The sequence below is a fragment of the Trachypithecus francoisi genome, unplaced genomic scaffold, assembly GCF_009764315.1.
Source record: "Trachypithecus francoisi isolate TF-2019V2 unplaced genomic scaffold, Tfra_2.0 Lachesis_group15, whole genome shotgun sequence".
NCBI classification, from domain to species: Eukaryota; Metazoa; Chordata; class Mammalia; order Primates; family Cercopithecidae; genus Trachypithecus; species Trachypithecus francoisi.
The window spans coordinates 93,993,473-94,004,378 of record NW_022681460.1 but is presented as its reverse complement, the minus strand read 5'-3'; the positions used below and the strand labels follow the sequence as shown (position 1 = coordinate 94,004,378).

Genomic DNA, 10,906 nt, shown 5'->3' with positions numbered 1-10,906 from the left:
TTCAACATTTTAAATGTTGTCCTAGATTTGATGCCAGTCCCTCGACGATAGGTTTTGAAAAGAGGGTTCATGATCTGAGATCCCGAAAAGGAAAGAGTTAAAAGGAAGAGAATCTTAGAGGATTAGATTGATCTCCAGGGATTTGGAAACTAGGCAGAAGATCTGAAGATGAAAGGAAAGATTTGATTCTGTGCTAAATTACAAGTTTTGAAGGAAATTAGAGTGTAATTTTGTTCAGCTATAGATAAGAATCCACAGCCTAAATTAGTAAAGTTCTTACAACTATGATCTTTTAAATCATAATTAAAAAGTATTTCTAAAACTATGTCAGTTGTGAACAATCACCTTGAGGTACATGTGTAATATGAAAAACCTGAGAAAGCACAGCAGTAGCAACCAGTGCATATTAAACATCAGTTGCAAAAGGGGAAGTCCAAAAGGCATGTCATTACATTACTGTATATCTTTTCTTCTCAGTCATGAGAAGAGGGAAAGGCATAAATCACTGCTGTCATGCTTTGTTTATTTTGGCCTCACAAAAGCATCAAAGTTCTGCTTAATGGGGGATCTGGTAGGGTGCCTTAGATTCTTCTCACCCTACTCCTGAGAGGAAATCTACATTTAAACAGGCCCCAAAGAGCAACATTTTGGTATCCCCTCTGGAACCATTTGTTATACTTGACCCTGACTCAGTCACTGGTAATACCCTCAACCCAGGTTAAATAAAGGTGGCATATAAGCTAAGCCAATTAGTGTGTTGCTGTCCACTGGTTAGAATTTCCAGGAACAATCAACCCTGCTGGGAAAAAAAGAGCATGGTTTTTCTTCCATTACCAAATACATACTTGATTAACCTGATTTCCAAGTGAATACCTGATTTCTCTCAGAGATATGCTTGTAGAAAATTAGAGTGGGCTGGTGGTAAAAATGGAGAATTAAACACACATACTCAACTCCACATTCTCCCAGAAACTCTCAAAAAACTGTCAAGGGATTGAAGGGAAGAAAAAGTGGTTGGGGAAGTGGAAATGCTACAGGGCAAAGGGATGAGAGAGGAGAAAGTAGTCAAATCTGAATGGTGGATGGTTGTGTGGTAACTGATTTAGCAGATCCATGAAATCTGAATAAAGCCATTAGTGGGAAAAATTTAGAAGCACAGTAATTGCCATTGAAGAATCTGCAAAGCTTCAGGGTTCTTGACCCCTGTTATTCTGGAAGTAGGATACAGGTGGGACTTAAGAAAAAAGGATTGGATGCAAGTCTGTATTAAAAATATCCATTTTACCTCTACTCCCTTTAGAAACCCCACTAAAAAGACAGCCTAGGTTTCTGTTTGATTTGTCTTAAGAAACACACTCAAAATGACCCAAACAAAAACCAACCAACCAAACAAAAACATGTTTTTACATACTTTCTGTTAGAATCTTACTGGGTACTTTTTCTTTTCCTTTTTACTATTGTAAATAGTACGTTTTTAAATTTTTCTCTAGCTGTTTGTTGCTGCTATATAAAAATGCCACTGACTTCTAGTTATTAATCTTATAACTGGTAACTTTGCCGGAAATTAACAAATTTATTGCATTATTTCCCCAAATGATGAATTATAATAATTCGGGCAGAATTCCTTCAGGTTTCCTATTTTGTAGAAAACCATGTTGTTTCTGAATAATAATAGTTAACTTTCCAATCCTTATAGCATTTCTTTTTTTTTTCTTATTGCACTGGCTATGATATTTAATCCAGTGTTGAACAGCAATAGTTATGTTGTGAATGATTATAATGATTCACCATTGATTATAATGTTTGCTCTAAAATTTCCATGCATAACTTTTTCAGGTTAAAGAAATTCATTTTTATGACTTGTCCATTGGGGTTTTGTATCAAAAATGATTATTAAATGTTATCAACTATGTATTCTATACCTATTAAAATAATATTTTCTCCTTTAATATATTAACATGATATATTACTTAACAGATTTTATAATGTTAAATCTAATGTTTATAATGTTAAAATTGCATTCCTACATTATATCCAACTTGGTAATTATACATCATCTTTTTTACATTGCTGAATTCAATTTATACTTTTCCTTTTTTAGAATTTTTTTGGCCGGACGCCGTGGCTCATGCTCATAATCCCAGCACTTCGGCAGGCTGAGGTGGGTGGATCACCTGAGGTCAGGAGTTCAAGACCAGCCTGGCCAAAGTGAGGAAACCCCATCTCTACTAAAAATATAAAACTTAGCCAGGCGTGGTGGCAGGCACCTGTAATCCCAGCTACTCAAGAGGCTGAGGCAGGAGAATCACTTGAACCCAGGAGGCAGAGGTGGCAGTAAGCGGAGATCATGCCGTTGTACTCCAGCCTAGGAGCAAAGAGCAAAACTCCATCTCAAAAAAAAAAAAAAAAAAAAAGAATTCTTTTTTATCCTTGCATTAATGAATAAGATTGGCCTGTTTTTCTCCTTTCTTTTACTCTCTTTACTTTTGATAATAAAATACATTAAATATGTAAGCTGAATTGGAAAACCTTCCCTTTTATTCTGTTAACTGGAGGTTCAGGTTTGGAGTTACCTTTCTTTGAATGTTTCTTTGAATGCTCCTGTAAAACTGCATGGATCTGCTGTTTTTCTCAAGGGAGAATTATGTACTACAGATAACCTTAGGATTTTTATTTCTTGACTAATTTTGAGTCAATTTTGGTAACTTTTAAAAGTATTTTGTTCATTTCACTTAATTTTTCAAATGTGTTAACATTAAAATTACTTATATTTTCTTGTAATTTTGATCTCTGCCGCCTCTTTAGTTACACCTTCTTATTCATTCCTGTTCTTTTGTGCTGTCTCTTTTGTTAACTTAATCGATCTTGCCTGAGGTTTGTCAATATCATTAGTTTTTCAAATAATCATTTTTTATTTTGTAGTATGAAGTCTTTTACTTCATGCTTTTCTGCTCTTGTCTCTATTATTTTATTTCTTCTTACTCCTACATTTTCTAGGTTTACAATTGTGCTATACATAATGACATTTCAGTCAACAACAGAGTGCATATATGATGCCCTCCATAATATTATAATAGAGCTGATAAATTCCTTTCCCACAGTGACTTCTTAGCATTGTAACATAACACATTACTCACACGTTTGTGGTGATGCTAGTGTAAACAAACCCACTTTGCTGCCAGTCATGTATGAGTATAGCACATGCAATGATGTGTAGAACATGATACTTGGTGATAAAGGACTATGTTACTGGTTTATGTGTTTACTGTACTATATTTTTTATTACTATTTTAGAGCATATTCCTTCTACTTATGAAAAAACATTAACTGTAAAACAGCCTCAGGTAGGTCCTTCAGGAGGTGTTCCAGAAGGCATTGTTATCACAGGAGATGACAGTTCTTGCCCTGTCATGCATGTTATTGCCCTGAAGACCTTCCGATGGGACAAGATAGGGAGGTGTAAGACAGTGATATTGATCATTCTGACCCTGTATAGGCTAGGCTAATGTGAATGTTTGTGTCTTAGTTAACAAAAAAGTTACAAAAGTAAACCAGAAAATTTTTGAACAGAAAAAAGCTTATAGAATAAAAATATGAAGAAAAGTATGTTTGTACAACTGTGCAATGTGTTTGTGTTTTAAGCTAATTGTTACTACAAAAGAGTAAAAAGGTTAAAAATAATTTAAAAATTGATAAAGTAAAAAAGTCACAGTAAGCTAAGATTCATTTATTATTGAAGAAAAATATTTAAAAATAAATTTAGTGTAGCCTAAGTGTACTGTGTTTATAAAGTGGTATACAGTAATGTCCTAGGCCTTCACATTCATTCACCACTCACTCATTGACTCATCCAGAGAAACTTCCAGTCCTGCAAGCTCTATTAGTGGTAAGTGCCCTAAACAAGTGTAGTATTTTAAAATCTTTTATACAGTAGCCTTGTAGTATAGTTTGAAGTCAGGTAGCCTGATGCCTCCAGCTTTGTTCCTTTGGCTTAGGATTGTCTTGGCAATGCGGGCTCTTTTTTGGTTCCATGTGAACTTTAAAGTAGTTTTTTCCAGTTCTATGAAGACAGTCATTGGTAGCTTGATGGAGATGGCATTGAATCTATAAATTACCCAACCATCCCATTACTGGATATATACCCAAAGGATTATAAAGCATGCTGCTCTAAAGACACATGCACACGTATGTTTATTGCGGCACTATTCACAATAGCAAAGACTTGGAACCAACCCAAATGTCCATCAATGACAGACTGGATTTTAAAAATGTGACACATGTTGTGGGGTGGGGGGAAGGGGGGAGGGATAGCATTAGGAGATATACCTAATGTAAATGATGAGTTAATGGGTGCAGCACACCAACATGGCACATGTATACATATGTAACAAACCTGCACATTATGCATGTGTACCCTAAAATATAAAATATAATTTAAAAAAAAGAAAAAATAAATGAAATCTTTCATACAGTATTTTTACTGTGTCTTTTCTGTATTTAGATATGTATAGATATACAAATACCATTGCAGTATGATTGCCTACAACACTGAGTACAGTAACATGCTGTACAGGTTGTAGTCTCCAAGCACTAGGCTATCCCATATAGCCTAGGTGTGAGTGTGCTGTATCATCCAAGCTTATGTAAGTACACCCTATGATGGTTGCACAATGACAAAATTGCCTAGCAATGCATTTCTCAGCATGTATCATCATCGAGTGAAGTGAAGAATGACTGACTTTTGCTCTTCTTTTTCTAACGTCTTAAGATAAATGCTTAGGTAATCATGTTTTGATTTTTTTCCTAATACAAGCATTTTAGGCTTTAAGTTTCCCTATGAAGACTACTGGCTATGTTCCAAAAGTTTTGAAGGGTTTTATTTTTATTAATGTACAGCTGCTTCTAGAATTGTTATTTATGCTAAATTTTTTATTCATGGTGGTTTCTTTGCATATGTTTTAATAATTTTTATTGTGAGTTCATAATATGTTATTTGAGGCCTGCAAATAAAATACATTTCTTCATAACAATAGTACCTGTGGCATTAACAACTTTCAAACTCAATATCTAGTTTAAAATTTTTAGGCAATATCAATTTCAGTGGCAAAATGATGGGAATATGACCTCTCGGGGGGACTTATTTTCTTTATTTCTGCTCCATGCAAAGAGAAGGAACATCTTCCCTGCTGTGGGTCACATTTGTCTCTTGTTTACCCACTGTGAGTGTCACGCTTTGCGTGGTCCTGGTTTCATGCAGGTATCTCTGACCCTACTTTCTCTACTCTACTCTAGCACCTGGTTTGGCTTCTGTTCTTCAAACATTTGCCAATTAAAACCCAGACTTCAGGCTATAATAATTGGCAGATATTCTCAAGGATAATGCAAGCTCTAGGGCTCAGCTAATCCTCATGGAATCATACTGTCTCATTGTTTGTTTCCTCTAGTTCCATTTCTTTACTTCCAGTTCAGCAATGTTCCAAAAACATTTAAGTATTTACTTAATATTATTTTTCTTACTCCTGGAAGGATTTCTCTGCACATGTATTCTGCCATACTTTTGGAAACAAAAAACCCATTTTATGACACTTTTGGTTGAAATGTATCAAAAAAAACACCCAGATCAGTTTGCTGTAACAAACTGTAAGCTGCAGAGACATAACTAGAAACTCAAGAAATATGATTTTTCTGTTTAGTTTAATTTGGCAGCTAAATCACATCCTCAAAGCCATAGATTCTTTCAGCCTCTTCATTCTGCCTGTCATATAGGCCTCAATCCAAAGCAATCTATCTCCCTGACATGGTCACAAAATGGTACCAGTACCCACAGAACTGGATACTTTATGTCCACAATTATGAAGAGAGGGAACCCTTCTCTAACCATCGTATGAATTTTCTGACTCATATGGTTCCCAATGGGCAACCACTGAACCAAATCCTATAAGAGAAATGTCATGCTTTGATTAACTTACTCCTGAATTACTTAAAACATATTCCTTGTTTAATATCTAATTCCTTCCTGAAACCTCTGTTGCTAAGTGCAAAAAAATATTTTTTCATTTTAAAAGAAAAATTGTGATGCATTTAGTCCCAACTCAAGGTACTTGATAATTTTATATAACAGTTCAAATAAGTTTACACAATTTTTAAAAATCCAATAATTTGAAAACAAAAATTCAAGTTTGGCTTAAAATAGAATATTCTAAGGGTTTACTGATTTATTCTTTGTTTTATTTTTGTGCCGTTTTCTTCATCTCTTGTTAAACCTTTTGGGACTCTGGTGATCTTGCTCTTAAACTACACTGAAAAATCACAGCATGCAAAATTACTTTTGGGATAAAATCAAAGCTAAGAAAATGAAAGCTTTGAAACATGTGGAAATAGTATAGGTTCACAACATACTAAGCATTGTGGAAGCTGCAAATCTTCTATCCCTTTTATTTGGCATGCATAAGCAAAGTCATTTTTTTGTGTTTTTCTAGACATTGCTCAAAATTCAGATTAGATTCATATGAAATTGTCTGACTAGAAAATGTTGTAATTTGAGTAAATTGAACATGTCTGAGTACATTGAATGTGTCAATGTCAAAAATAATATTTATTATTTTAATTATTTATTATTCCTATTACTTCTATTTTTCATTTAGTGTGTTTTGGGGTAAAAAGGAAAAGCCTTACATAGAAAAAAATGAATTGTCTGAAAATGATATGACTTTTCAAGAACCATTACAGCAAAAAGCAGAACATTTTATGGGATGTAGCTCTGTACTGTGGCAAAGGAGATGGGTTTACTTTGAGTAACTGATACTATTCAGGGCATGTCCTTGAAGATCAGTCTCCCCAAACTTCATGGTCACTACACAACGGGGAAGAAAGAGAATGAATATCAATGAGATAATCATTATGCCCACTTCAGGCAGTTTTCTTGCAGTATTTATCTGGATCAAATTTAATCCACACTGAGATCCCACTCTCATCAATAATGGGACATTTAATGTCCCTGATCATTAGGGATTCCTCCCTCTCTCTATGTGATCATATAAATCCAGAAAACCCAGGCAGGTACTGGTTAGTCACAGCTGGTTGCAGGTATTGACACTGTTCTTCTGCCCCCTAATGATGCTATCGAGCATTATCTTCTAATATTCATTAAGCACTCAGCTCTGGGTAGAGTCAGGAATGAACCTCTCAGTCATTCACCCCACCAACTCCAGACCTTCCCTCTGCTCACCAGACTCCAACATATAATGCTCAGCTTCCTTATCTCACTCCTGACCCTCTTCCCATTGTGTTCTGTTTCTTCTTGTTAGCTATCCTAAAGCTTAGCTTCCCATTTTCTACTGCATTTTTCATTTTTGAATAAAAAAAGCTTTATTGAGATATGATTCATGTACCATAGTGTTGATCTATTTGCAATATACAGTTTAATGGCTTTCAGTATGTTCAGAGAGTTACGCAGCAATCTCCACAATCCATTTTAGAGCATATTTATCATCCCCAAAAGAAATTGCTTATGCATTAGCAGTTATTTCCCATTTTCCTTAAGTTTTCCCACCCTCTGAGGTAATAAGTAACTACTTGTCTAATTTTCTGTTTTAATAGGTTTGTCCATTCTGCACATTTCATATAAGTGGAGACATACAATATATACTCTTTTGAATTTGGCTCCTTTCAATGAGCATAATGACTCGCAGATCATTCATTCTATGGCATACATTAGAACGTAATTCTTTTTATGGCTGAGTAATGTTCCATTATGTGAATATTCTACATTTTGTTTATTAATTCACCAATTGATAGAGAGTTGAGTTTTTTTCAGTTTGGGGCTATTATGAATAATACTGTCATGAACTATTATCTAAATGTCTTTGTGCAGATGTATGTTTTCTTTCTCTTGGGTAAATTCCTAAGAGTAGAATTGTTGAATTGTATGTTAAGTTTCACTTTTTAAGAAACTGCCAAGTTGTTTTCCAAAGTGACTGTACTATTTTCTATTCCTACAAGCAATGTTATCAGGGTTCTAGTTTCTCCACATCCTTACCAAAACTTGTCTTTTGAATTATAACCATTATAGCAGGTGTATAGTGATATGTATTGTATTTTTAAAATTTTGAAGGAACCCAGCTTGGCCAGGATCAGCTGGATAGGAATGGGGTGAAAAGGGGCATCTTTGTCTTGTGCTAGTTGTTAGAGGAAAGGCTTTCGACTTTTCCCCATTCAGTAAGGTGTTAGCTGTGGGTTTATCATATATGACCTTTATTATGCTGAGGTATATTCCTTCTATGCCTAGTTTGTTGAGAGTTTTTTTTGTGTGTGTCATGAAGAGACACTGAATTCTAACAAATGCTCTTTCTGTGTCTATTGAGATGATCATATTGTTTTTATCCTTTAGTCTGTCCCAGTGATGTTTCATGTTTACTGATTTGCATGTGTTAAATCATCCTTATATCCTTGGGATAAATTTCACTTGATTGTGGTGTATTATCTTTTTGATATGTTACTGAATTCAGTTTGCTAGTATTCTGTTGGTGATATTTGCATCTATGTTCATCAGGGATATTGGTTTATAGTTTTCTTTTGTCGTTGTGTCCTTGTCTGGTTTTGGTAGCAAGGTAATGCTAGCCTCATAGAATGAGTTAGGGAGAATTCCATCCTCTTGAAATTTTTGGAATACTTTGGGGGAAATTGGTGTTAATTTTTCTTCATACATTTGGTAGAATTCAGCAGTGAAGTCATTTGGTCCTGGGGCTTTTTTGTTGTCGTGGAAGACTTTTTACTACTGATTTAATCTCATTACTTATTAGTATGTTCAGGTTTTCTATTTCTTCCAGATTCCATCTTAGTAGGTTGCATATATCTAGGAATTTATTCATTTCCTCTAGATTTTCTAGTTTGTTAGCATATAGTTGTTCATATGATATGTTCATGTCAAAGATCTCTGATGATCTTTTGTATTTCTGTGGAATCAGTTTTAGTATCTCCTTTTCATTCTGATTTTTTAAATTTGGGTCTTCTCTTTTCTTATTAGTCCAGCTAGTGGTTTATCAGTTTTATTTCTCTTTTTGAACAACCAACTTTTTGTTCATTGGACCTTTATATTGTTTATTGCATCTATATTTTGTTTAATTCTTCTCTGATCTTTATTATTTCTTTTATTCCACTAATTTTGGATTTGGTTTGTTCTTGTTTTCCTAGTTCCTAAAATGCTTCATTAGATTGTTTGAAATCTTTCTACTTTTTTGATGTAGATGTCTATTTCTATAAACTTCTCTTTTAACATACAGGTTTGGGCTTGTTGTGTTTCCATTTTTATTCATTTCAATTTTTTAAAATTTTCTTCTCTCGCAGCCCCGGAGTCAAAGCCGGTTGCGGACCCAGTCCCTTCCCGCAGCAGCCTGCCTCCTCTTTTCTTTCAACATGACAGATGACTCTGTGTCCTTCGCCATGGACTTCCTGGCAGGTGGAGTGGCCGCAGCCATCTTCAAGACGGCGATAGCACCCATCGACCAGGTCAAGCTGTTGCTGCAGCATGCCAGCAAACAGATCACCACAGGTAAGCAATACAAGGGCATTATAGACTGCGTGGTCCATATTCCCAAGGAGCAGGGGACTCCTGTCCTTCTGGCCCAGTAACCTGGCCAATGTCATCAGATACTTCCACACAGGCTCTCAAGTTGGCCTTCAAAGATAAACACAAGCAGATCTTCCTGGGTGGGGTGGACAAGAGGACCCAGTTTTGACACTACTTTGCAGGGAATCTGGCATCAGGCGGTGCCGCTGGGGCCACATCCTTGTGTTTTGTGTACCCTCTTGATTTTGCCCCTACCCGTCTAGCAGCCGATGTGGGTAAAGCTGGAGCAAAAGGGAATTCTGAGGCCTCGGTGACTGCCTGGTTAAGATATGCAAATCTAATGGGATTAAGGGCCTGTACCAAGGCTTTAACGTGTCTGTGCAGGGTATTACCATCTACTGAGCTGCCTACTTCGGTATCTATGACACTAGAAACGGAATGCTTCCGGATCCCAAGAACACTCACATTGTCCTCAGCTGGATGATCGCACAAACTGTCACTGCCCTTGGTGGGTTGGCTTCCTATCCGTTTGACACTGTTCGCCCCCACATGATGATGCAGTCAGGGCGCAAAGGAACTGACCTCACATACACAGACATGCTTGACTACTGAAGAAGATTGCTGGTGATGAAGGAGGCAAAGCTTTTCTCAAGGGTGCATGGTCCAGTGTTCTCAGCGGCATGGGTGGTGCTTTTGTGCTTGTCTTGTATGATTAAATCAAGAACCACACATAAGTTATTTCCTAGGATTTTCCCCCCCCGTGAACGGGTGTGTTGTGTTATATAACATATGTTGAGCATTCTTGACAGACTCCTGGCTGTCAATTTATCAGTGGCAACTATTTACTCGTTGAAAATGAGAAGCAATAATATTCATCTGACCAGTTTTCCCTTAAAGCCATTTCCATGATGATGATGGTGATGATGACGGGGCTCAATTATATTTTTTATTTCAGTCACTCCTGATACATAACAAATTTGGAGAAATAAAAAAAATCTAAAATTAAAAAAAATTCTTCTTAATTTATTTTTCTTGGCCCAGTGGTGGTTCAGGAGAATGTTGTCTAATTTCTGTGTATTTGCAGTTTCCAAAGTTCCTTTTTTTATTAATTTCCAGTTTTAATTCACTGTAGTCTGAGAAGATAGTTGGTATAAATTTGATCTTTAAAAAATTGTTGGACTCATTTTGCGATCAAACATATGACCTGGAGAATGTTTCATGTGCCAAGAAGAAGAATGTATATTCTGTAGTTGTTGAATAAAATGTTCTGTAGGTGCCTGTTAGGTCTATTTGATCTAAAGTGAAATTTTAAGTTCACTTTAGATTCAATGTTTCTTT

General features: G+C 35.8%; 1 pseudogene; it reads left to right on the top strand.

Annotated features, from left to right (window-relative positions):
• The first annotated feature begins 1,886 nt into the window (after window positions 1-1,886).
• On the top strand, window positions 1,887-10,516 carry LOC117097585 (annotated as a pseudogene).
• The last annotated feature ends 390 nt before the right edge of the window (window positions 10,517-10,906 follow it).